We start from the raw sequence: 27,838 nt of genomic DNA on the forward strand, positions 1-27,838 counted from the left end.
ATGGTGAGGTCAACTTGGAACATGGTGAATTTTAGCAGCCTGTGAGCTATCCACATAAAGATAGATAATAGGCAGTTGGATATGTTGTAGCAAGAGAAGGAGCTGAGCTAGAGATGGGGTTTGAAAGTCATCAGCTTTTGTAACTACATAAGTAACAGGGTCGCCCAGGGAGAGTATATCAAGTGAGAGGAAGATCTAAGAGAAATCCCTGGGAAAACTAACAATTATGCTACGGGATGAGAAAGAAGAGCCTACAAAGAACACTGACAATGTCCAGAGTTTCTTATTCATGGTTTTCTACTGTTTTATATATCCTATCGTGAACCACCAAACTCTAATTATGGTATAGTATACATTAAAATGCATTCACTGTTCCATTTGACTACTTGGTTTTCTGATCATTTCCTTAATACACAGAACAGTCTCTTGCTCCTACTTTCATCAACGATGTTCTGGAACCCTACTTGCTTCCCTAGTGTCCAACTGGCTTTGCTCTCTGGCACAGTGTTTCCTGTGACTATTACCTGCTTTCTGATTACTATCTCACAGCCATCATTAACATGAAGTAGAAGGTAAGCAGGTGGATGTGGAGCCCCACAGACGGATCTTGAGCTACTAATACAACCTAAGACTCAGTTAACTAGCTTATGACCACTAGGTCATAAACTCCATGAGGACCAGAGTCTTGTTTACTTTGATATCCCTAGGGCCCAGGACATTATAAATACTCAGTATTTGTTGATTGAATAACAAATCCATAAGATGTGGATTTTGGCATATACTTACCCCACTGTTGTTAGTATTAAAAAGAATAACTGTGTTACAAGCATAAAGCCTGAAACATACCGAGAGTCTAGGAATAGTGGCTGTCATTATTATCACGATGCCTTGTTGTTCTTGACTATGCATCATCACCTTATCATCCTAGTCTAATATAATCTACGGTCATGGCTGGACAACACTGACCCTAGCTTTTCTCCTCCTTTGCATGAGATTGCCAGTAGCCTCAACATTTGGTAAGGAATTCAACATTCTCTGTATTCCCATAACCGTGATTGATTTCCTCTGAACCAAAAACATTAGTAAAGTTTTTATTTTAAAAATTCTAATATTGTATTAAGATTAATGCTGAAAATTTAAGATGGAGCACATTAGGAAATACATTGTTTATAATCTTCATAATTTTAAAAGATTTATTTACTGGGTCGCCTGGGTTGCTCAGTCAGTTGAACATCTGCCTTCCACTCTGGTCATGGGCCTGGGGTCCTGGAATCGAGCCCTGACTCCAGCTTCCCTGCTCGGAGGATTGTCTGCTTCTCCCTCTCCCTCTGAGCCTTCTCCCCACTTGGGCTCTCTCACTCTGTCTCAAATAAATAAATAAAATTTAAAATAATTAAAGAAATTTTAAGGAAGATAAACCAACCAAAAACAAGAGTGCACACTACAGAATTTAGTAAAACAAAACAAAACAAAAAAACCCTGTCACCTATTATCAGAACTGGAGATGTACAAGTTTGATTTCAGCTACTTTGTATATACTAGACAGTGCTCAAATCCTTATAGAACAAAAAGCAGAAAATTTGGAAATAGTGATGATGTGAAACAAACTAGGGGAAGATGGATTTGGCAAATTGCTTCGTCAACCCTGAGGCAGGGAATGGGTCTGTTTACCAGCTGTCTGCCTATTTTCCTAATGTATCTGTTGGGCATTTGCTGCAGAGATGAAAACAAAAGCCTTGCCAATATAGGTGAGATTCTGAACAAGTGGCCTAAATAAAGGTAATTGTCATGGTAAGACAAAGAATAATGTTGTATAACACTCTGCTGAATTATGTATATTTAATGACTTAATCTCTAAAAAGAGACATAGAGCAGTTTTCAGAAATGGATTTGAATTTGTGTAGGCCTAATAGTAATAAAAATTTGGAAAAAAAATTTAGTCTGAATTAAATTTATTTATTTAATTAAATTATTTATTTATTTAATTAAATTAAATTTAATTAAATGGCCAGAATGAGGAAAATACATAAAGTTTTCACAGCACCTTGCTTAGCTCAACATCACAGATGAGTGTTAGAACACTCATTGAGAAGTGAAGACAAAATACATGAATATAAATTTATTTAAATATTTGAGAAATATTTGATGATACATAAAAATGTCTAATGATTGTGTAAGAAGGAGAGAGCCAACCCTATTTTGTCTCAAACTCATTCTACAACATTTAATTAAAAGAGATTTTAGAAAGCAAAACACATGTTATGGTAAAAATAATAGCATAATGATATTCACTCAATATAGCAAAACCTTTCTTAGTAGAACAGGCTTCATAAGTCTATCAGCTAGATTACATAATAAATCCCTATCAAAGAATATCCTCCAAAGAAGGTAAATGGATTTTAAATTTATTGTTTTAGGGCATGTATAGCAACAATCACAAAATTACAACAACAAGAAATGCATGGAGAATTACACTTACCAAATGAAAGGTTATAGGCAGGAATAAGTCTTCTCACGATTTGGTAGTTGTCCCTGTAGAGGAGAAACACTAAGCAAATCTCTCCTTTTCTTATCTGCCGGTCCAACCCTGAACATGGGCCTTATTGTCAAAGCTAAATAACATTTAGGAAATTATCTTGTGTCTTCACTGTAAGGCCTTTCATAAAGATAAAATACAGACTGAGACAGAGGGCAGAAGAGAATGAAACAAAAATGTATAGCTGAGATGCTGTCAGAAAATCTCTGATAAATTAAGGCAAAGGCCCATTTGTTTGTGACAGAACCAGTTCTGGAAATCTACAGATACCTGAAATGTATTTAAAAAAACCGTTTTCCTATCCGTCTGATTTGGCAGTGGAGTGCCTCTTAGTGTCCATGGTAACTCCCACAGAGTGGTTTGGAAATTCATCATTAAAACGCTTGTCCATTAAAAGATAATGGGTCAGCAACAGTACCTAGGCAATGTTCAGTGTCCGACTTCAAAACCTGTTTAAACGCTTCTATAGCTTTAGGAATATATTACCAGAGAAATCACTTATAAAAACTAGCCAATTTTTGTGATCCACAGCCGTGTGATTTTTCAAGTATTACAAAGTATATAGCTTGTGGTTATAGTATAGAAAGGGTAAAAACATGAGAGTATTTGAAAATCTAAAGTAGTCTTACAAAATATAAGTAGTATATATAAGTTGTAATCATAGAAATGTTAATAAATGCATACAAGAACTTCTATTGATGTCCTCAATTGTCTTTTCTCTTTTGTGTTCTTTATCTTAGAGGAATATAAATTGGCTGTATTCTTTGAAAATTTTTTATTCATTTATTTATTTCTAAGATTTTATTTATTCATTTGACAGAGATCACAAGTAGGCAGAGAGGCTGGCAGAGACAGAGGAAGGGAAGCAGGCTCCCTGCTGAGCAGAGAGCCCAATGCGGGGCTTTGTCCCAGGACCCTGAGATCATAACCTGAGCCGAAGGCAGATGCTTTAACCCACGGAGCCACACAGGCGCCCCTAAAATTTTTTATTTTTTTAAAGTGATCTGGGCATCTGGGTGGCTCAGTCCTTAAGCATCGGCCTTTGGCTCAGGTCATGATCCCAGAGTCCCTGGATCGAATCCTGCGTTGGGGTCCTTGCTAAATGGGAAGCCTGCTTCCCCCTCTCCCACTCCCTCTGCTTGTGTTCCCTCTCTCACTGTGTCTCCCTCTGTCAAATGAATAAATAAACTGTTATAAATAAATAAATAAATAAATAAATAAATAAAGTGATTTCTACACCCAAGGTTGGGCTTGAACTCATCACCCGGAGATCAACAGTCGTATGCTCTACCAACTGAAACAGCCAGTCACCCCTAAAGTGACTGTATTTTTGACTTGGAAATTTCTAACATTTTTGGTTATCCTCTCAGCATTAAGAAGCTAACCAAATTGAGGTAAGGCAAAATTTAATGTAGTGGGTTGAGGGGCACCTGAGTGGCTCAGTTGGTGAAGTGTCTGCCTTGGGCTCAGGTCAGGATCACAGGGTCCTTGGGTCCAGCCATGCATCAGGCTGCCTGCTCAGTGTGGGGGCTGCTTCTCCCTCTCCCTCAACCCTTCCTCCCCTTCCTGCTTGTGTTCTCTCTCTCTCTCTCTCAAGTAATGGATAAATCTTTAAAAAATAATAATAATAATAATAATGTAGTGCATGGTAACTAAAGAAATCTGTCTTGGTTCCTGCTATAATCCTTCCTTGACAGGTTTCATATTACAATTTGAGAAATTGGTTAAATATGTGTAAATACTTCATTGGCCTGCTTGAAAGCAACTGAACTTTACTCGGTCTGTTAATCAGTGAGTGAAGTCAGTGAGATGTGACTAATCCCAGAGGAACAGCTTTTTACTGTACCTTAGTGTGGGTGAAAGACTTGGCAGAAACGTGGGATGTGTTCAGCTGAAATTAAGAATGTAAAAATGTTAACCTTTTAGTGGTTTGAAATATATTATATATATATATATATATATATATATATATATATATATTTGTTTGTTTTCTAAATAAAGCTCTTCATGTGAATTGTACTCAGTCAACAAAACTATAGGCTCCAGATACAATATACCTCCAGAATTTTTAGATGAGGTCAGGAATGTTATGGTTTGAATAGAAAAATTAAAAGAATCAAAACTAGGGGCACCTTAGGCTCAGGTCATGATCCCAGGGTCCTGAGATTGAGCCTTGCATTGGGCTCCCCGCTCACTCGGCGGGAAGCTGGCTTCTCTTTCTTCCACTCCCCCTGTTTGTGTTCCCTCTCTCACTGTGTCTCTGTCAAACGAATAAATAAAATCTTTTTTGTTGTTGTTGTGTTTTGTTTTGTTTTTAAATTTTTATTAGATTTTATTTATTTATTTGACAGAGAGAGAGATCACAAGTAGGCAGAGGCAGGCAGAGAGAGAGGGGGAAGCAGGCTCCCTGCTGAGCAGAAAGCCCGATGCTGTGCTCGATCCCCACATTGGTAAGACACAGCCTAAGCAGCCAGCTAGACTTTTGCTGTGTCATCTTACGTAAAACATGGATACGCTTGAATTGATGCTCTGCTGCTGAGAATAGACTTATGTTAACCCCACTCGAGAAAAATATTCCTGGGGCGCCTGGGTGGCTCAGTGGGTTAAAGCCTCTGCCTAAGTCTCAGGTCATGATCCCAGGGTTCTGGGATCGAGCCCCCCTTCGGGCTCTCTACTCCGTGGTGAGCCTGCTTCCCCTCTCTCTCTCCGCCTGCCTCTCTGCCTACTTGTGATCTCTGTCAAATAAATAAATAGAATCTTAAGAAAAGAAAAAAAATTCCTTATTTTCAAAAAGCACTGAAGAAATTACAAGTACCCTATACAGGTAGAGCCATTATGAAGGCAGTAAGGAAGTTCCTCAAAAACTAAAAAAATAGAATGACCATATGATCCAGCAATCCTTCATCTGGGTTACTATCCAAAGGAAATGAGGGACACCTGGGTGGCTCAGTCAGCTGAGCGTCCAGCTCTTGGTTTTTGGCTCAGGTCATGATCTTAAGGTCCTGGAAGTGAGCACCGTGTCAGGCTCCATGCTCAGTTCAGGGTCTGCTTCAATTATTACAAATCCAACCACTTTGCACTATCTTGTCCCAAATTATCACCATCTCTCACCTGGATTATAGCAAAAGCACGCCACTGATCTCCCTATTTTCTGCCTCCATTCTTCCCCCCTACAATCTTTTCTCAACACAGCAGCCAGAGTGAAATCCCCACCTTACTCTTCTACTCAAAACTCTACAACTCGTTTCCCATCTTAGTCACATAAACAAAACAAAAATTTTATGATGCCTCCTTCACATCCATACACAATCTCCCACTTACCATTCCACATTCTCCCACACAAACGGAATGAACTAGGGTAGTGACACCTAGCAGAATATATGTACCACCCCAAAATATGCCTCTTTTTGACATGGCAATTATTTTGACCTGATTATTTGGAGAAAGAGCAGACTGCAGAAGCTCTAAAAACAGAGTAGAGATTACCCTTTTGTAAGAGAAATTTACATTTATACAGAAAATCTCCATTTGCAAAGGTGTCTTCTTCTCTATACCAGGAAGTAAAGAATTACTAAATCACAAGAGAATCTAGTCCTGGAGAAGGCTCTCACTTAAATCTGCATAATCCTTTGTTTACTGGGATTTTTTTCTGGAGTAACCTCTCATAACTGGTCTCCCTCCCACCCAGACATCTTTCTTTTGTCTTTAGCTGACAAGGGTATTTAAGGTGGTGACTTGAGCCATTTTAAGGAGTTATTCAGTTTTTCTTGGTATCTCTGTGTCTGCACGAAGCACCCATGTTGATAAAGTTCTGTTTTTATTTCATTATTTATTATTTATTTTATTATAGGAGATTTCTACCAAGAACCTAGAAGGGTGAAGGGAAAATTATTCTTCCTCTCCCTACAGTAGTTGTAAATAATCCACCAGTTTTTAGGGAAAAGGTGAAGCCTTTTGGAAGTCTTAGCAGGTGAGATGAGTTGCTAATATTTTGCCATGTTCTAATGACAATATCCTCATTTACCAGCTAGGAAGTACTGTTATCAGAGTACGTGCACAAATAGCACTAAACATGTGCCCGCAGAACAATGAGTCATGAAAGTTAAGCAATAGCTACATCTGAAAAGCAAGCATTGGCTATTATCAAAACCAAAGAATAAGTCCAAAGGACCTTAAAGCTAAGTTCAAACCTGGAGGTGAGGGTGTTCATTTGATATTTTTTATTTTTTATTTTTAATTAATTAATTAATTTATTTATTTATTTAAAGCTTTTGTTTATTTATTTGACAGAGAGAGAGATCACAAGGAGGCAGAGAGGCAGGCAGAGGGGGAGGGGGAAGCAGACTCCCCGCTGAGCAGAGAGCCGGATGCGGGGCTCTATCCCAGGACCCTGAGACCATGACCTGAGCCAAAGGCAGAGGCCCAACCCACGGAGCCACTCAGGCGCCCCTCATTTGATATTTTTTAAAGGCACTGCGGTTCCTTTGTGTTTTGCTTGTTTCTGTGTTCTGACATATGAAAACCAGAAGATGCTGCATCTTTTTAAAAAACAGAAGTTTGAAAAATAAATAAATAAATAAAAACACGAGTTTGGGACCCAAGGCTGCAATTATGGCAAACCCTGTTTGTATTAAAAATGAGGACAAATGGTGAATGTTACTTAACAAAAGTACTTGAACATGAATAGATTTTTCAGTGGAATGTTTAATGAGAGAAAGAAGATAATTGTGGATTATTATTCTGTGGTATTTTGTATAATAGTAGAGAGAATACAAAATGTTCCCTTCTATTCATTTGCAGAAGGTTCTTAACAAACAAAGAGCACGTGTATTCCTAAGAAAATTTCAGAGTTTTAATTATGCCTAAGTATATAGCTGGTAATGCTTCAGTGAAAGTAGGTAATTTATCTGAATATCTGAATGCAGGGGAGCAACGAACAGGATTTAGGCCAGAAAATGAAGCAGTCATTAATGAGGGGTGTAGATATCTTACAGAATGCATTATTTTACCCAAAAAACATAAGGTATTTGATATCACAGTCCGAAACATGGCAGAATTGAAAAATGTTTTCCCTATTTAAAAAAATTGGTTTCAGGGGCACCTGGGTGGCTCAGTGGGTTAAAGCCTCTTCCTTTGGCTCAGGTCATGATCCCGGGATCCTAGGATGGAGCCCCACATCGGGCTCTCTGCTCGGCGGGGAGCCTGCTTCCCTTCCTCTCTCTCTGCCTGCTTCTCTGCCTACTTGTGATCCCTGTCTGTCAAATAAATAAATAAAATCTTTAAAAAAAAATTTGTTTCTTTGAATTTGGGGGGAAAGAAATTTTTGAAATACCATGTCTCAAAGGTAGCTTCAGGGATACTAAATTATGAAGCCTGAACCAAAATGCTCAGGAAATATCATGTCTAGACCAAGTCAATTTTCTGATAAAAATGCAGCTAAATTTATTTTTGTTCAAGTTTCCGCTGAATAAAAATATCCTGAAGAACATTGCTCCTGGGGCGCCTGGGTGACTCAGTGGGTTAAAGCCTCTGCACTGGGCTCTGGTCATGATCCCAGGATCCTGGGATCAAGTCCTGCATAGGGCTCTCTGCTCAGCATGGAGCATGCTTCCCTTTCTCTCTCCTGCTTCCCCCTCTCTCTCTGCCTGCTTCTCTGCTTACTTGTGATCTCTGTCTGTCAAATAAATAAATAAAATTAAAAAAAAAAAGAAAAAAAATTGCTCCTTTTTGTTGAATTAGTAAAACCAAATTCAGTTGAATTAGATTAATCAAAAACAAACAGTGCTTTTTCCATGCTTGAACATGCGGTACATTTTTGGATCATCATTTTGAACAACGATGGCTCCCCAACAGTCTAGGTCTAGAAGATGAATTTGTGTGTTTACCTGCATTGTTGTTTTCTTTTTAAAGATTATGTATTTATTTATTTGACAGACAGAGATCACAAGTAGGCAGAGAGGCAGGAAGAGAGAGAGAGAGAGAGAAGCAGGATCCCTGCTGAGAAGAAAGCCACATGCAGGGCTAGATCCCAGGACCCTGAGATCATGACCTGAGTCGAAGACAGAGGCTTAACCACTGAGCCACCCAGGGGCCCCTTTACCTGCATTGTTAACAAATAGAAATAAAAAAATCTTGGGGCACCTCGGTGGCTCAGTGGGTTAACCTCTGCCTTCAGCTCAGGTCATGATCTCAGGGTCCTGGGATCAAGGCCTACATCGGGGTCTCTGCTCAGCAGGGAGCCTGCTTCCCCCTCTCTCTCTGCCTACTTGTGTTCTCTCCCTCTCTGTCAAATAAATAAATAATTTTTAAAAAAAAATCTTTGCTAACAGGTTTATTGCGATGTTTCATTTTTTTATTCCAAGTGGAAGACAACAAAATACCCTGATTATTTCACTGGAAGCTGTCCTTAAGTAGATAAAGAGAATGTCAGATTTTCCACATATAAAGTGGATTGACCTAAAAGAGTTAGAATATTTCATACTTTAACATTTTTATCCTTTTTCTCACTTTCCAAACTCAGCTTTGTGCATTTTCTGCATGCCCCTCTGACAGAAGCTATGAAGCTCTAGTTGTTGGTGCAGGTCAGGCTACATGTGGACCCCTAAACAATTCACCAGCTGTGTATCAGAGTGTGTGAGCACAAGGGGGTCTGCAACAAACTATTCCTATTCATTGTATGGGAAAGATGAGGGTCCAAAAAATAAAAGGAAACGCATATTCGCATATTTCTATGGACTCTACTCTAGGAAGGACCTCAATTACATACATCTCTTCTCTCTATCTGAGCTTAAATAATGGAACTCACGAACCTGCAATCCTAATGAGAAAAAAAGACTGGGGGTGGGGGAGGAGAGGCAATGTGTCCAACGTAGTGGAAAGAGAAAAGAAGAAAAGACAATAAGGGCTTTAAATAGATGAGAACATGCGAAGCATGTTGCTTGTGGAAAACCTTATCAGGAATTTGTGAGTTGATCTAGCAAATATAATTATGAGAAGTCTATTTTCAATGTCACAGAATAAAATACAAGGGATAAGAAAAACAACAAGCTTAGCTGATTGTTTGCCCAATTTCATTTTTTGGATACATTTCTTTTCACCTCCCATTTATTTGAGGGTAGGTACTTCAAAATGGTAGCAGAATTATCTGCAATTTAAACTTCTTAACTCTGTTTCTAAATTTTAAGATGGTCTAGGTGTGTCTTGACAATTAAAAAATAAAAATATTAATACCCCACCACCTTCTTCTGCCATCGTTTCCCTGATAGACGATGTAACGTGACTCAGAAAACTAATTCTCTTCTTTTCCTCTGCCAACTCCTAGCTATGTGTTGTGAGACAAAAAGCTAAACTCACTGGAGCTAGGTGTCTTTATCTGTAAATAACAGGTTTGGACTGAACCATATTAAGGGTTCTTGTTCCATTGTAAAATTCTGTTCCTTTTAAGAATTACTATTTCTATTTTTGAGCTGGGCCTGCTTAGTATAGAACAAAAGAGAGATCTAGAAGAAAAGAAGTTAAAATAAACAGTTCAGGCCAGAAAAAAAATATTTAGACTTGTATTATCAAATACACACAAAAGACATAATTTCTTGAACTTCCCTTCATTTTGTAGCGTATGACTATATTATTTCGTAATGGAATTAATAAAATTCAGAATGCCTCCGTTTTGAGGAAGATGAATTTTTTTCTACCAAAAGGGCACTTATTTTATAAGCACGAAATACTGTTAAAAAAAAAAAAAAAAACAAACAAACACTTAGATGGCAAATGTGATGGTTATCAGAAGCAACATTTGAGGCACAATTGTTTTTCCATGTTCCCGGTCTCACCAGCTAGATCCCAAGACCTAAACTTTACTGCCTACCTGCTTAGATTCACTGACATTTGTCCCACATTTTTTCCTTAAGTTCTTTCTAGCAGCTTATCTCTTAACTCAGACAAATGAAAATTGAAACCCCACCTCAAACATAGCAACTGCCCCGATAAGAACTCCACCCTGTCCGGTCCAGTAGGAACATAAAACCCCCAACCACCATGACTTGCACCTGTACAGGTGGACCATGGAGTGACTTCCAGAATGACTGACAATTACCTTTACATCATTATAATACTAAAATCTCCATCCAAGGAGGAGCACAAGCTTCATTTACATAACATACAATGTATGTGTAGCCATGTTTCCTTAAGGTACATGCATGACCTTATACCCACCTCTACCTGTGATGATGAGGGTCCCTTTTTGTCAGATAATCTCTACACCCAATGTGGGGCTTGAATTTAGGACCCCAAGATCAAGAGTTGCATGCTCGGGCACCTGGGTGGCTCATTGGGTTAAGCCTCTGCCTTCTGCTCAGGTCATGATCTCAGGATCCTGGGATCAAGGCCCGCATTGGGCGCTCTGCTCAGCAGGGAGCCTGCTTCCCACCCAAACCCTGGCCCTCCGCCTCTCTGCCTACTTGTCGTTGCTCTCTCTCTGTGTCTAATGAATAAATAAAATCTTTAAAAAAAAAAAAAAAAAGAGTTGCATGCTCTACCAACTGAGCTAGCCAGGTGCTCCCCAAGGATCCCTTTTTAAAAATATTCATTCTGGGGCACCTGGGGTGGCTCAGTCAGTTAAACATCTGCCTTTGGCTCAGGTCATGATCTCAGGATCCTGGGATTGAGCCCCACGTCGGGGTCCCTCTTCCATGAGTAGTCACCTTCTCCCTCTGTCTCTGCCTCTTCCTCCTGCTCATTTTCTCTCTTTCTCTTTGTCTCAAAGAAACAAAATCTTAAAAAAATTTCATCCTAACCCTAAATAAAAAGAACCTATCCACCCTTGCTTAGGAAGTGACAGCTTTGGCAGTCATTCCCTGTGATCTCCTTATTTGCTGCAAGTAAAGTCTCCTTTGTGCTACAACCCACCTGGTATAATTTCTGTATGTGTGACTCAAGGAGGGAAGTCAACATTAGTACAGTTACACTAGCAAAGGGGGATTTTTTAAGTCACATGCTAAGAAAGTTTCATATTCTTGGGGCACCTGGGTGGTGCAGTGGGTTAAGCGTCAGACTCTTGATTTTGGCCCAGGTCCTGATCTCAGGGTCATGAGATCCAGCCCTGAGTCAGGCTCCAAGCTCAGAGCAGTCTGCTTAAGATTCTCTGCTGTTCCCTCTGCCCCTCCCCCACATATGTGTGCATGTATGCATGCCTGTGCTGCCTCTCTCTCTCTCTTTCTCTCTCTCTCGCTCAAATAAATAAATAAGTCTTTATAAAGAAAAGAAAGTGGGGCACCTGGGTTGCTCAGTGGGTTGGGCCTCTGCCTTCGGCTCAGGTCATAATCCCAGCGTCCTGGGATTGAGCCCCATATCGGGCTCCTTGCTCAGCAGGGAAGGTGTTTCTCCCTCTCCATCTGCCTGTTGCTCTGCCTGCTTGTGAACTGTCTGTCAAATAAATAAAATCTTCAAAAAAAAATCTCCAGAGGCAAATTTCAAAAAGATTTAAAAAAAAAAGTGAGGCTGTGTTCTTTCTAGAGATTCTCAGTGTTTAAATATCATGAGTGGAGAATGCCTGACACAGAGTAGGTGCTGAACGCCTCCTTTAGTCAGTAAAGCTGTGGTGAATATGGGGGAAAAAAAGACTCTTTTTCTAACTTTTAAGTTTTCAGCCACGGAAAATAGTCATTGGCAAAGTGTATTTTTAAGCATCCTTTAAGGGGCACCTGGGTGGCTCAGTCGGTTAAGCGTCTGCCTTCGGCTCAGGTCATGATCCCAGAGTCCTGGGATGGAGCCCACATCAGGCTCCCTGCTCAGCAGAGATCCTCTCCCACTCCCCAGCTCATGCTTTTTCTCTCTCTCAAATAAACAAATACAACCTTGTAAAAAATATCCCTCTAAGAATAATAGAAATGTTTAAATACTAATTATTAGGAAATAATTTTAATTTATTTATTTGAGTTAGAGAGCTTGAGAGAGCACAAGCAGGGGCCACAGCAGGGTGGGGTGAGGTGGGGGCAGAGGGAGAGGGAGAAGCGGACTCTCTGCTGAGCAGGGAACCCAATATGGGGCTCCATCCCAGGATCCTAGGATCACGACCAGAGCTGAAGGCAGACGCTCAACTGACTGAACCACCCAGGCACCCCAGGAAATAATTTTTATTGCATTTCTTTTATATGCTAGAGAGTGTGCCATATATTTTATATGTATTTTCTAGTGTGAAACATGGTTTACTTATAAAGGGTTTATATCCGATAATACAATTTTTACAGTTAAACAAAATAAATTTTAAAACTAGATATGCAAAACATATTCCATCTTTAAATGAACTACTGAAAGCTGTATACCACTAAAGAAACTTGCAGTTCCATTGCATACCAGTGTAAAAAAAAAATGTCATTAATAGTTGTTTTGCCAAAGACATTAATTTAAAATAATTTTATGGTGCCTAGGTGGCTCAGTTGGTTGGGCATCTGCCTTCGTCCTGGGGTGCTGGATTGAGTCCCGCATTTGGCTCCCTGCTCAGTGGGGAGCCTGCTTTTCCTTCTTCCATTGACTGCTACTCCCCTGTTTGTGCTCTTTCTCTTTGTCAAATAAATAAATAAAATCTTAAAAAAATATAAATAATTCTATAGGATTGGAAAATGGTGAGTTAAAAATAAAGGGGCTGAGGAGCACCTGGGTGGCGCCGTTAGTTAAGTGTCTGACTTCGGCTCAGGTCATGATCCCAGAGTCCTGGAATCAAATCCCCCTTGGGTTGCCAAATCAGTGACCATTGGGAGTTTGCTTGTCCCTCTCCCTTTTCCCTCTATCCTTCTGCCCCTCCCCCACCCCACACCTGCTTGCGCGTGCTCTCTCTCTCTCTCTCAGATAAATGAATAAAATCTTTTTTTTTTTTAAGATTTTTTTTTATTTATTTGACAGACAGATCACAAGTAGGCAGAGAGAGAGAGGAAGAGGAGGCAGGCTCCCCGCCAAGCAGAGATCCCGATGCGGGACTCGATTCCAGGACCCCGAGATCATGACCCGAGCCGAAGGCAGAGGCTTTAACCACTGAACCACCCAGGCGCCCCATGAATAAAATCTTTTTTAAAAAAAATTTAAAAAGCGGGGCGCCTGGGTGGCTCAGTGGGTTGGGGCCTCTGCCTTCGGCTCGGGTCATGATCCCAGGATCCTCGGATCGAGCCCCGCATCGGGCTCTCTGCTCGGCGGGGAGCCTGCTTCCTCCTCTCTCTCTACCTACTTGTGATCTCTGTCTGTCAAATAAATAAATAAAATCTTAAAAAAAAAATTAAAAAAGGGGCGCCTGGGTGGCTCAGTGGGTTAAAGCCTCTGCCTTTGGCTCAGGTCATGATCCCGGGGTCCTGGAATCGAGCCCTGCATTGGGCTCTCTGCTCCGAAGGGAGCCTGCTTCCCTTCCTCTCTCTGCCTGCCTCTCTGCCTACTTGTGATCTCTCTCTGTCAAATAAATAAATAAAATCTTTAAGAAAAATAAAATAAAATAAAAAAATAGGGATGCCTAGGTGGCTCGGTCTGGTTAAACTTCTACCTTCTGGCTCAGGTCATGATCTCAGCGTTCTGGGATGGAGTCCTGCATCTGGTTTCTTGCTCAACGGGGAGCCTGCTTCTCCTTCTGCCACTTCCCCTGCTTCTCCTTCTGCCACTTCCCCTGCTTGTGCGCTCTCTCTCTCTCTCTCTAACAAATACATAAATAAATAAAATCTTAAAAAAATAATAAAGGGACAGATTAACAAATGGCCAAGAAGCACAGGAGATACCCAACATCACTAATCCTCATAGAAACGCAAAGCAAAACCACAATGAGATATTATCTCATACCCATTAGGATTGCTAATATTAAAAAAAAAAATGACAGGTGCTGGTAAGGTTGTGGAGAAATTAGAAACTTTATGCACCATTGGCAGGAAATATGGTGCAAAGCTGTGGAAAACAATATCGAGTTTCCCCCCAAAATTAAAAATAGAATGACCGTATGATCTAGCGATCCTACTTCTGGGTATATATCCAAAAGAATTAAAAATGAAGAAATAGGGGCGCCTGGGTGGCTCAGTGGGTTAAAGCCTCTGCCTTCGGCTCAGGTCATGATCCCAGGGTCCTGGGATAGAGCCCTGCATCGGGCTCTCTGCTCAGCAGGGAGCCTGCTTCCTCCTCTCTCTCTGCCTGCTTCTCTGTGATCTCCGTCTGTCAAATAAATAAATAAAATCTTTAAAAAAATTTTTTTTTAAAAATGAAGAAATATTTGCACAACCATGTTCCTAGCAGCAATAAGAGCCAAGAGGTGAAAGCAACCCAAATCTCAGTCAATGGATAAATGGATTTTAAAAATGTAGTATGTACATGCAATGGAATATCATTGTCTTAAATAGAAAGGAAATCCAACCACATGCTACAACATGGATGAAACCTAAGGACATTATACTAAGAGAAATAAACCAATCACAAAAAGACAAATACATATGATTCCACTTATATGAGTCAAATTCATAGAGATAGAAAGTGGAATGGTGATAAACATGGAGGGGGAGAGGGAAAAGAGGAGTCTTTATTTATTTTTTTTTTAAGAGGAGTCCTTATTTTTTTTTTTAAGATTTAATTTATTTATTTGACAGACAGAGATCACAAGTAGGCAGAGAAGCAGGCAGAGAAAGAGAGAGAGAGAGAAGCAGACTGCCTGACGAGCAGAAAGCCCGATGCAGGGCTCAATCCCAGGACCCTGAGATCATGACCTGAACCAAAGGCAGAGAGGCTTAACCCACTGAGCCACCCAGGCGCCCCTGTATCATATATTTCTTTAAGCACTTGCCGGTTAACAAATGTTTTACTTGTTTACAGTTTCCCTACCATGCAACCAAAAAAAACAAAAACAAAACAAAGGTTTCTTTAAAGTTCCTGAAATATCTGTGTATTTGTCTATGTGAACATGTATATTTCAATTTTTTTATTGAAGTATAATTGACATATGATGTTATATTAGTCTCAGGTGTACAACATATTCATTATACAACCCTATACATTACTCAGTGCTTACCATAAGTATAGTCACTGTCACTATACAACATTAATACAATATTATTAATTACATTTTCTATGCTGTACCTTTTTAAAAAGATTTTTTTTTTTGAAAGATTTTATTTATTTATATGACAGGTAGAGAGACAGTAAGAGAGGGAACACAAGCAGAGGGAGTGGGAGAAGGAGAAACAGGCTACCTGCTGAGCAAGGAGCCTGATGCAGGGCTCAATCCCAGGACCCCGGGATCATGACCTGAGCCAAAGGCAGAGGCTTTAACCCACTGAGCCACCCATAGTGTTTCAGATTTCCAAGATGAAAAACTCACAAATATGGAGGATTTTTTGCACAACAATCTGAATATATTTACCACTACTGAACTGTGTACTTAAAAATGATCAAGATTGGGGGAAATTGGAAGGGGAGGTGAACCATGAGAGACTATGGACTCTGAAAAACAATCTGAGGGGTTTGAAGGGGCGGGGGGTGGGAGGTTGGGGGAACCAGGTGGTGGGTATTAGAAAGGGCACTGATTGCATGGAGCACTGGGTGTGGTGCAAAAACAATGAATACTGTTATGCTGAAAATAAATTTAAAAATCATTTAAAAAAATGATCAAGATGGTAAATTTTATGTTAAACGTTTTTACTAGGTAGATCGTTTACATTTCTAAGTCAATTAATGTTTTTACAACTTCTCTTATTAAAAAAATGAAATAGAAGGTGATCTCTAAAACATTATTGTTTTTCCGTGTAAAGAATATGCCATTATGTAAATCTTTAAACAATTATTCTACCGACAAAGAAAAGCATCACACATTTAAATTGATGAGTATATTTCCCTGAAAACATATAAACACAATAATGTTGCCTTTTTAGAAGGTAAAGAGTGCACCTAGGTGGCTCAGTTGGTTAAGCAACTGTTTTCAGTTCAGGTCATGATCCCAGGGTTCTGGGATTGAGTCCCACATGGGGCTTCCCATGCTCTGTGGGGGGCCTGCTTCTCCCTCTCCTTCTGCATGCCACTCCCCCAGCTTGTGCTCTCTCTATGAAATAAATAAAATCTTTAAAAAAAAAAAAAAAAAAAAAGAGGGGCTCCTGGGAGACTCAGTGGTTTAAGCCTCTGCCTTTGGCTCAGGTCATGATCTCAGGGTCCTGGGATGGAGCCCTGCACTGAGCTCTCTGCTCAGCAGGGAACCTGCTTCCCCCTCTCTCTCTGCCTGCCTCTCTGCCTACTTGTGATCTCTCTCTCTCTGTGTCAAATAAATAAAATCTTTAAAAAAAAATAGAAGGTAAACAAGGTGAAATTGATAAAGATCTGATGATCTGGTAGGAGAATGTTTGTGATATTCAATTTGGGTATTATATAAAGTCTATGCAATAAGGATAAAGATTAGTTCAAACTCAAATAATTTCTAATGTGTATCAGAAAAATCACAGATTATTCATCTTTTTACTACTTTACAGATAACTGGTGTCTATGTAAGATGGGGATACTAAAAGAAGTGGACAAACAATAGCAAACATAATATATTAGTTTCCAGCGTTTTAGAGACAATTACATGAATGTAAAAGGACTCCAGTAACATGATAGACCAAATGTCAATATCCATAAATTTAGAGAGCTCCTCAGTCAAATGTTACAAATAACCTCATTGAAAAACAAGCATGGCACACGAAGTGTACTTTGCAAAGGAGAAGTAGCAAATAACCAGTAGACATGAACTAGAAAATCAGCCTCAATAGCAATTTAAAAATTAAATGATTTTTTTCCTCTTTTTTATAAGTAGACCCCACACCCAATGTGAGGCTCAAACTTACAGCCCTCAGATCGAGTCCCATGCATTACTGAATGAGCAAGCCAGGTGCCCCCAAAATAAAATATTATCTTGCAAATATTATTTCAGCTTATCTGTCTTGTTGACAGAAATTTGTTGTAAAATTCTTACTCTTGGGATGCCTGCGTGGCTCAGTTAAGTGGCTGACTCGATTTCAGCTCAGGTCATGATCTCAGGATTGTGAGAGTGAGTCCCACGTTTAGCCCATGCTCTTGCTTAGCTTGGAGGGAAGAGGGGTGTCTGCTTCAGATTCTTTCTCCCTCTCCCTCTGCCCCTCCCCCTACTCATGTTCACTCTTATAATCTCTCTAAAATAAATATTATTTTTTATTCTTACACTAAATATATCTTGGTAAAAGTATTCCAAAGACCTGGACAATATTGTATACCTTTTGAGCTAGTTGTCCCAATATTTAGAAGTGCAAAAAATTTTTGGCATACCTGTATTCATCACAGCATTACATCTCGTGTAAAATAAAATTGGAATGAACCTAAATGACCCATAAAAAAGGAATTACTAAATAAGTTATGATATACAATGAAATGCTATACAGCTTTAAAAGAATATTTAATAGCTTAAGAAATTATCAAGATGTTTAGATTTAGAAAGGATGTGGGGCACCTGGGTGGCTCAGTGGGTGAGCCTCTGCCTTTCGCTCAGGTCATGGTCTCAGGGTCTCTCTCTCTGTGTCAAATAAATAAATAAAATCTTAAAAAAAAAAGATTTAGAAAGGATGTGAATTATATATTTAATGCTACTTTAAAACATTATTTTTTAAATTAATTTATGTTTTAAAAGACTTTATTTGAGAGCGAAAGAGAGAGCACAAGTAGGGGGACCAGCAGAGGGAGAGGGAGAAGCAGGCTCCCCAGCGAGAAGGAAGCCCAACACGGGGCTCAAGCCTGACCCTCGGACCCTAGCACCCCTTTATTTATTTATTTGACAGAGAGAGCAGGACCAGAAGTAGGGGGAGGGGCAGAAGGAGAGGAAGAAGGAGGTTCCCCACTGAGTATAGAGCCTGATGCTTAGTTCAACCCCAGAACCCTGAGATCATGACATGAATTGAAGGCAGACACTTAACTGACAGAGCCACCCAGGCACCCCAGCATTATATATTTTAAAACAAAAATATAATATGTCCATTGAAAAAAAAAAGAATGTTAAATGTTAGCAAATGCTAAAAATATTTGGTATCATCGGGTGGTGGAAAGGATGGTTTTTAAAAACTGTAATACACTTCCCTCATATAAATATATACTAACTTTGTAATTGTTAAAATGTGTGTGATGGGGCGCCTGGGTGGCTCAGTAGGTTAAGCCTCTGCCTTTGGCTCAGGTCATGATCTCAGGGTCCTGGGATCGAGCCCCGAATCGGGCTTTCTGCTCAGCAGGGAGCCTGCTTCGCCCTCTCTCTCTCTCTGCCTGCCTCTCTGCCTACTTGAGATCTCTGTCTGTCAAATAAATAAATAAAATCTTAAAAAAAATGTGTGTGGTAATATTCCTTTAGGAAATCAGAAAAACTGAGTTATTTTTAGATGTCCATTTGCCCTATGAAGTCTTTATTACCAAAGTCCTTCTATATCTTAAAAAAATAAAACAGATACGTGAAGATCTAATTCATATACTATACAATTCATTCATTTAAAGTGCACATTAGGGACGCTTGGGTGGTTCAGTTGGTTAAGCAGCTGCCTTTGGCTCAGGTCATGATCTCAGGGCCCTGGGATCGAGTCCCGAATTGGGTTCCTTTCTCAGCGGGGAGCCTGCTTCTCTCTCTCTGCCTCTGCCTGCCTCTCTGCCTACTTGTGATCTCTGCCTGTCAAATAAATAAATAAAATCTTAAAAAAATAAAAAAAAATAAAGTGCACATTATATTGATAATTGAAAGTGTGGTATTGGTCTCCAACTATTATTGTTGAATAGTCTATTTCTCACTTCAGTTTTGTCAGGTTTTGTTTCACATATTTGGGGACTCTGTTGTTACATGCATATGTGTTTCTAATTGTTTCTTTATACTTTCATACCATAAGAGAGAATTATTCTATCCTCTGTGACTACACAGCTCATTGTTTATTAGGCTGTTCTATAGTTTTTCACAATTCACTGTTATTTTTATATTTGTACCTGTCTCTCTCCCTACTGTATCTCAGTAATCTTTGCATTATAGAATCAAATCAAGTACAGGGACACAATAGTAGTCAGTAAATGTTAAATAAATGAATGAATGAATCCCTTGCGTTATAATTAGCCTCAAAGAGCTTCCTGCCATGCTTTATATTTTGAGTTCGAGAGAGTGATACACAATATTCTCAAAGGCGATGTTTGAAAATGTCAAGCCGAATTTGGGTAAAATTCCCCTTCCCAATTTCCTTTGTAAATTTCAGTATATATTATATTCAAGTTAATTGTGAGAAAATTAGGATAGATGCAAAGGTTGAGTTCAGTACCTTTGTAAATTTTACTTGTATATACTTACACTTTTATTTATTTTTTTAAAAGATTTTATTTATTTATTTGACAGACAGAGATCACAAGTAGGCAGAGAGAGAGAGGGCAAAGCAGGGCTCCCTGCTGAGCAGAGAGCCCGATGTGGGGCTCGATGCCAGAACCCTGGGATCATGACCTGAGCTGAAGGCAGAGGCTTTAGCCCACTGAGCCATCCAGGTGCCCCCTTACAACACTTTTATATAAATTATTTCCTTTCTTTTGTATATTATTTTATTAATTCATTATTTTTATTTTTAAAAAGATTTTATTTATTTATTTGAATATTTTATTTATTTATTTGACAGACAGAGAGCACAAGTAGGCAGAGTGGCAGGCAGAGAGAGAGGGGGAAGCAGACTCCCTGCTGAGCAGAGATCCTAATGTGGGGCTCGATCCCAGCCAGGACCCTGGGATCATGACCTGAGCTGAAGGCAAAGGCTTAACCCACTGAGCCACCCAGGAGTCCCGATTTTATTTATTTATTTATCAGAGAAAGAGAGAAAGAGCACAAGCAGGACTGAGCAGCAGGCAGAGGGAGAAGCACGTTTCCTGCTGAGCAGGGAGTCAGATTTAGGACTGGATCCCGGACTCTGGGATCATGCATGACCTGAGTCAAAGGCAGTTGCTTAACTGACTGAGCTACCAGGTGTCTCTTTCTTGTATATATTTTTTTAAGAGTTTATTTATTTATTTGACAGAAAGCCACACAGCGAGAGAGGGAACACAAGCCAGGGGAGTGGGAGAGGGAGAAGCAGGCTTCCTGCCAAGCAGGGAGCCCGATGCGGAGCTCCATCCTAGGACCCTGGGATCATGACCTGAGCCAAAGGCAGACACTTAAGGACTGAGCCACCCAGGAGCCCCTCTTTCTTATATTTTAGAATTTAAATTTCCACAGCATTAATGCCCTTAGTAGGATGTTAGAAGAAAGCAAGAAACTGGTAGAAAAACAAACAAATTATGAGGTACTAAATGTTTTCCTCAATTATTTCTATTCTATTTGCTATCTCCTATTAACCTGGTTTGTAACCTAGCATCGCAACATAGCAGGAAATAATAGATTATTTACTTTCTAGGAAAATACTCATGGAGCAATTTTGAAAAATGTGAACACAAGCTTCAATAAAAAGTTCAGAGATTACTGGAAAATTTTTTTTATTTTCTTTGAAAGTTAATTAATCCACTCTTTATATGATTGTATACTCATACCGCTAAATATCTGGAAATGTATTTGGCTACCTAATACACAGAAAAAGAGTACTTTAAAGAAAGTGTTTTTAAAATATTCTAACAATATAATTAGTAATCATGTTAGAAATATTAACCTTTGGGATGCCTGAGTGGCTCAGTGGGTTAAGCCGCTGCCTTTGGCTCAGGTCATGATCCTGTGGTCCTGGGACTGAGTCCCACATCTGGCCCCTTGCTCAGTGGGGAGCCTGCTTCTTTCTCTGCCTCTGCCTGCCACTCTGCCTGCTTGTGCAGGAACTCGCTTTGTGACAAATAAATAAATAAATAAAATATTAAAAAAAAAAAAGAAATATTAATCTTTAACAAAATTCTCAGAGGAGCACCTGGCTTGCTCAGTTGGTAGAGCACGCAATTTTTGATATCAGGATTGTGAGTTCAAGCCCCACGCTGGGCATAGAGCTGACTTAAAATAAATAAATAAATAAATAAATAAATAAACAAACAATAATTTTTAAAAAGAAGGTCTTCTCAGAAATCTTTCATTTGAAATATATATACATGATAAAATATAATAAATATATGTATAATAATTTTACATATAGCTATATATAACAAACTTGTATATAATTATATATAGCTATATATAATAATCATATGCTATATATATATATAATAGAGAGAGATATAACTATTTTCAGGGGGAAAAATGTTTCTCTGCCCTTTGAGATGCTTGTAGCTGGAGTAAGAATTAAATTGACTTGAGACAGATTAACAGGAGAAAATCAAATTTTGTTTTGTATGTACAGGGAATCCATACAAACATGAAGTTCCAAAGACAGTCAGGTAATATGAGATTTATATGACATCTGGAGCTGAGATGAGGGTTAGGAGTCTGGAGATACAAAGAGGAAGAAGACTTTAGTAGGAAAGTGACAAAAGATGTTTGGAAAACAAAGGGTACTCTTTTATGCAAATAAGTGTCTTGGGTAAAAAGGACTATCTTTTAATAGTTCTCTTCCTGGTTCAGGCTCTCCTTTTCAATGGAAATTTAGGTAGTTGAGGGGGTTGCAAGGAGCTTTTCCTGAATCTGCTGGGTTTTGATTGCTTTTATAATTCAAAATAATCTTCATGCCAAAGTAGCCCATTTTGGGAGGCCTACACTACACATACACACACACACACATACACCCCACATATGTATGTATGTATTATGTATGTATATTTTTAACCATGTAACTTCTAACTACATAAAAATTATTATGCAGAAAATACAGCTCAAAGGAAATATACAAAATGTTTAGATTGATTTTTGAACATTTGGTTATTTTCTTTGATTTCCTTTTTCTTTCCTTTTTGTGTTTTCTAAATTGTGTACAAATATATGAAAGAAACTGCTAATTTAAATGAATAAATTTTAAAAAGATTTTATTTTTTTAAAGATTTGTATTTATTTATTTGACAGATGAAGATCACAAGTAGGCAGAGAAGTAGGCAGAAAGAGAGGAGGAAGAAGGCTCCCTGCTGAGCAGAGAGCCCGATGGGGGGCTTGATCCTAGAACCCTGGGATCAAGACCTGAGCTGAAGGCAGAGGCCTCAACCCACTGAGCCACCCAGGTACCCCCAAAGATTTTACATTTTTAAGTAATCTCTACACCTAACATGGGGCTTGAACTCACAACGCTGAGATCAAGAGTCTCATGTTCTACCAAACAAGCCAGCCAGAAGCCCCTAAATGAATAATTTTTAAACTTCATTTTTTTAAAAAGAAGAAAATTAAGTTTGCCTTAAATATTTCTGGAACATACATTCAGTTACTCAAGGATCAACTAATTACCTACCAGACAATAAATTACACTCTGTTCAAGGAGTTATCATCTAGTGTTAAAAAGGGCATCAGGGCACCTGGGTGGCTCAGTGGGTTAAGCCTCTGTTTTCGGCTCAGGTCATGATCCCAGGGTCCGGGGATTGAGGCCCACATCGGGCTTTCTGCTCAGCAGGGAGTCTGCTCCGCACCCCCACCGCCTGCCTCTCTGCCTACTTGTGATCTCTATCTGTCAAATAAATAAATAAAATCTTAAAAAAAAAAAAAGCCATCAACAGAGGACTTCCTCCATTTCATCCTCAAACTTTCTAATCGATTAAGTTCTTCTTTCTAGCTTATCTCTGATTTAAACAAAGGACCCTGCGGGTGAAGCATCCCATGATGGGAACCAAAATTACCCCCGAAGCAGTAAGGACTGCCCTGACCAGCGAGCCCCCCACTCATGATTGACTCCAATTCAACAACTGACCTGACCTTTACTACCCACCTACTTGTACCCATCAACTTTTGTCCTACATTTTCTTTATATAAACCTAGAAGTATTTTCAGCATTTAGGAGACAGTCTTTGAGAGGTTAGTCCACTATCTTCACAGTGTTGGCCCCTCTGAAATAAATTTCTTTCTTGTTCCACCACCACTCAGCTCTCTGCCTCTAGATTTTGTCAATGGCAAGTGGTCAAAGTCAGTCTGTTTAGGGTCCCCGATGTTGGGAGCTCTTGTACCCCTGTGTCCTGTCGACAAGATAACCAACCCAAAACAGAGTCACTGATGCTAAGCCCCATATCAGCAAACCAAAACTTAATACCTAATGTAATTGCAGTTTCAGTTTCTCCTGGGAATGTAATCTTTTTAAAAATATTTTTATTGGGGCGCCTGGGTGGCTCAGTGGGTTAAAGCCTCTGCCTTTGGCTCAGGTCATGATCCCTGGGTCCTGGGATCGAGCCCCGCATTGGCTCTCTGCTCAGCAGAGAGCCTGCTTCCCTTCCTCTCTCTCTGCCTGCCTCTCTGCCTACTTTTGATCTCTGTCTGTCAAATACATAAATAAAAGCTTTTAAAATTTTATTTATTTATTTATTTGTTTGTCAGAGTGTTGGGGAAATCTGAAGTGACCAAGGAAACCCAAGGGGCACATGGAAATCAGGGAGAACTCAACTCTATTATCATTGGCGGTCTCAATGGGATCATTTCCCAAAGGCTAAGCACTCAACAGGGTTAAGGGTGAGTTTTTATGGTTACAGGTGATGGGGAATGGTAACGGGACGTTTTCACCGTCTCTCAGGGCCAATTGGCCCCCTTCATGTGGAAGTATAATCTATACGGAGGGAGGTGTCTCAGGAGAGTGCTAAATCATCTTCGGAAACTTGCTTTTTTTCTTTTCTTAACCAAACAGGATGGCCATTTGGTCTTTTCTTCCACCTCAGCAGGAGCAATGGAGAGCAGGGGACAGGAAGGGGCTGTGGCCTGGGGGTCTCTATCCCAAGAGAGAAAGAGAGAGAGAGAGAGAGAGAGAGCAAGCAGGGGGAGCGGCAGGCAAAGGGAGAAGCAGGTTCCCTACTGAGCAAGGAGCCTGATGCAGGGCTTGATCCCAGGACCCTGGGACTATGACCCGAGTGGAAAGAATATGCTTAACCAACTGAGCAACTGGGAACGTAATCTTTAACCAATCCATCTAGAATTACCAGGTCAGTTCTAGTGAATAAAACTGCCTGACAGAACCCTTCCATCACTCCTTGGAAGGCAACCTTGCCTGAAACAATGCATTTTTTGCTAATAAACTTCCATTTCTTTTCCCCTTTCTGCCTTTAGGAACTTTTCTTTTTCTACAGCTCTTTGGAGCTCCTTTCTATTTGCTGGGTGGGATACTGCCTGATTCATGAGTTGTTGAATAAGGCCAATTTTATCTTTACATTTATTTAGCGGAATTTTGTTGTTTAACAGATTTGGTGGCAGTGCAGGAAGACTCCTTCAGCTTCAGGGACTATGAGAATCATGGGTTTGGTACCTAAAAACCCTTTTGAGTTCTCTTTCTTGCTATTTCTGAGAGCTATGGGTAAGTTCCTCTCAGTTCTGAGCTTGGTTCTCTTTGCATGGAGCTCCCAATAAAAGTGACTTTCCACTGGTACCAAAGCAAAACCTGGATTTAGTCCAGGATCAGAATGGGTCCAACTTAAAAACCAGAATGGGTTTGGATCCAGACTGGATTCAATTTAAACTGGACAGGGTCCAGTGAGAGGCCTCAGGGGAATAACATTTTGTTTTAAGTAAAGTCTATTATTAATGGGAATCTTGGAGGCAAAAAAGAAGTCACAAAGTTGATGAACCTGGGTTGGGCACTTAGAAGCTGATACAGTACTTGCCTGCCACCTAGCTTGAAGAATCCCATGTTAGGATGAATTGATTACAAAACAGCTTAGATAGGGGCACCTGGGTGGCTCAGTGGGTTAAATCCTCTGCCTTTGGCTCAGGTCATGATCCCAGGGTCCTGGGATCGAGCCCCACATCAGGCTCTCTGCTCCACGGGGAGCCTGCTTTCTCCTCTCTCTCTCTGCCTGCCTCTCTGCCTACTTGTGATCTCTATCTGTCAAGTAAATAAATAAAATCTTTAAAAAAAAAAAACAAAAACAAAAAACAGCTTAGATGGACACTAGGTCACCTGCCAACCTCAATAGAATTTCCGTGCAGCAAGGTACATTTTAAAATACCATGCAATCCCCAAACCAGTGGCACATCCTTCTTGGGTGTTTGGTTCCAAGCGACCCAAAAGTTTAGCCCAAAAATGAGATTATTAAAAGAGTTAAGTACACCACCTTTCAGCATACCTCCCTAAGGCCATCAGCATAGTTCTTAGACATAAAATAAATCCAAGAGCTGTGCTTCCAGAAGCTATCAATAGCTGCAAAAATGGCAATATTGAGTGCCTGGGTGGCTCAGTCAGTTAAGTGTCAGCCTTTGGCTCAGGTCATGATCCCAGGGTCCTCAGATTGAGGCCCGCGACGGGCTCCCTCCTCAGTAGGGAGCCTGATTCTCCCTCCTCCTCTGCCTGTTGCTCCTCCTGCTTGTGTTGTCTGTCAAATAAATAAATAAAATCTTTTTTAAAAATGGCAAAATCATGCTAAGTTTTTGTGTCCTGCAAACTGAGCTTGATAACCGTGCATTTGAAGTTTCTAAAATATGGCTGAACATGGGATGCCTGGGTAGCTCAGCTGGTTAAGTGTCTGCCTTTGGCTCAGGTCATGATCCCAAGATCCTGGGATCGACTCCCGCATTGGGCTCCTTGCTCAGCGGAGAGCCTGTTTCTCCTTCTTTCTGTCTCTCTCTGGCAAAATAAGTAAACTCTTTTAAAAAAATAATAAAATATGGCTAGATAGAAATGTAGGCTGTACCCCTTTTGTGGCTCAATTTGACTGGACCAAAATGTGGGTTAAATTCTACTTTTGGCAAGGTTCCTACCTAACTGCTGCCAGCCTTTAAGGGAATTACAATGACTGTTTTGAGGAATGTTCGAATTAGGTAAGTTCCCTTCTAAAAGTGCACTTAAAAGCAAGGGTTTCCAAATCAAACAAAGAGAATGGGAAACCTATTTTAATTGGCATACAGAAACCTCCAAAGTGCTTCGAAATTCCAAAATACCTATGATGAAAGTTCTGTTGTGAAAGGCTAATGAAAAATTAAAAATATAAGAGGGACCTAAAATAATAGACCTTAAGACTAATGTAACCCCTACCACTTGCCTCTATCTTTCTTTATCTGAGTACTTAATTCAAGTAATCCTCTGTCTAAATAGCTTTATTCACTTTAAAAAGGCTATTAAACTGTTTTACCTTTTACAGTAAGACCACCTAAGGCTACAGGTGACCCTGTTCAGCTATCTTTCACTCCTTGGTCAAAGGCCAAACTAAGGGCCATATTTAAAAATTTCCTAAACCCACAGAAAATCCTAAAAAAATTTTGTAAATGTAATATCTCTTAAGACTAATAGATTGATAAAATGTCGTAAATTAGGACAAGAGGCCACTGGTCTGACCAAGCACTATGAGCACTAAGTACTTTGCTCTTTGAGAAAGGAGTTTGGACAAGACTATAATCAAAATCCACCAAATTAGTGGACTTACAATCTCAAATCTATGCTCCAGGAAGGGGCCTCATATGGGCCCCTCCCAGAGTTGATAAGCTGAGGAATTTTCGGGCACCTGGGTGGCTCAGTGGGTTAAAGCCTCTGCCTTCAGCTCCGGTCGTGATCCCAGGGTCCTGGCTGGGATCTAGCAAAGAATCAGGCTCTCTGCTCAGCAGGGAGCCTGCTTCCCCCCTTTCTCTCTGCCTGCCTCTGTGCCTACTTGTGATCTCCCTTTCTGTCTGTCAAATAAATAAATAAATAAATAAATTTTAAAAATTAAAAATTAAAAAAAAAAAGAAAATGGAAAACAAAATATCTTTTGCATCCTCTTTCTAAATTTCTCTTGAATCCAAGGGGTCGTTAAATACTGCCAGAAATATTTACTGTTCCTTGCAGCTGAAAACCAATGAGCTAATTAAAGATATTTTTTAGCTGTTGGCTAAATTGCAAGCTGATATTCAGAAACTGATAGGAATTTTTTTTAGGCCTTCTCCCTTAAACTACAATAAAACTATATCCCAGGTAGAGGGGCAGGGGGGAGCCTTCTAAAGCCTTTGTGGAAGTATTCCTAGAGCTCTTAAATATAGGAAAACTAACCACCCCCCCAAATTTTTAAAGTTCATATGTTCTAAGATAATCTTCAGTGAATAAAAGCTAGTTTAAATGTGTTGGTTTAATTTAAATAGACATGTCGAGGCACCTGGGTGACTCAGTCTGTTGAACATCTGCCTTCAGCTTAGATCATGATCCCAGAGTCCTGGAATCAAGCCCCATGTCTGGCTCCCAGCTCAGTGGGGAATCTGCTTCTCCCTCTGCACCCCCCCTTGCCCCGCTCACGTTCTCACTCTCGCTCACT

Source organism: Lontra canadensis, unplaced genomic scaffold (assembly GCF_010015895.1).
Source record: "Lontra canadensis isolate GAN:19392208 unplaced genomic scaffold, GSC_riverotter_1.0 scaffold96, whole genome shotgun sequence".
Taxonomy (NCBI): Eukaryota; Metazoa; Chordata; class Mammalia; order Carnivora; family Mustelidae; genus Lontra; species Lontra canadensis.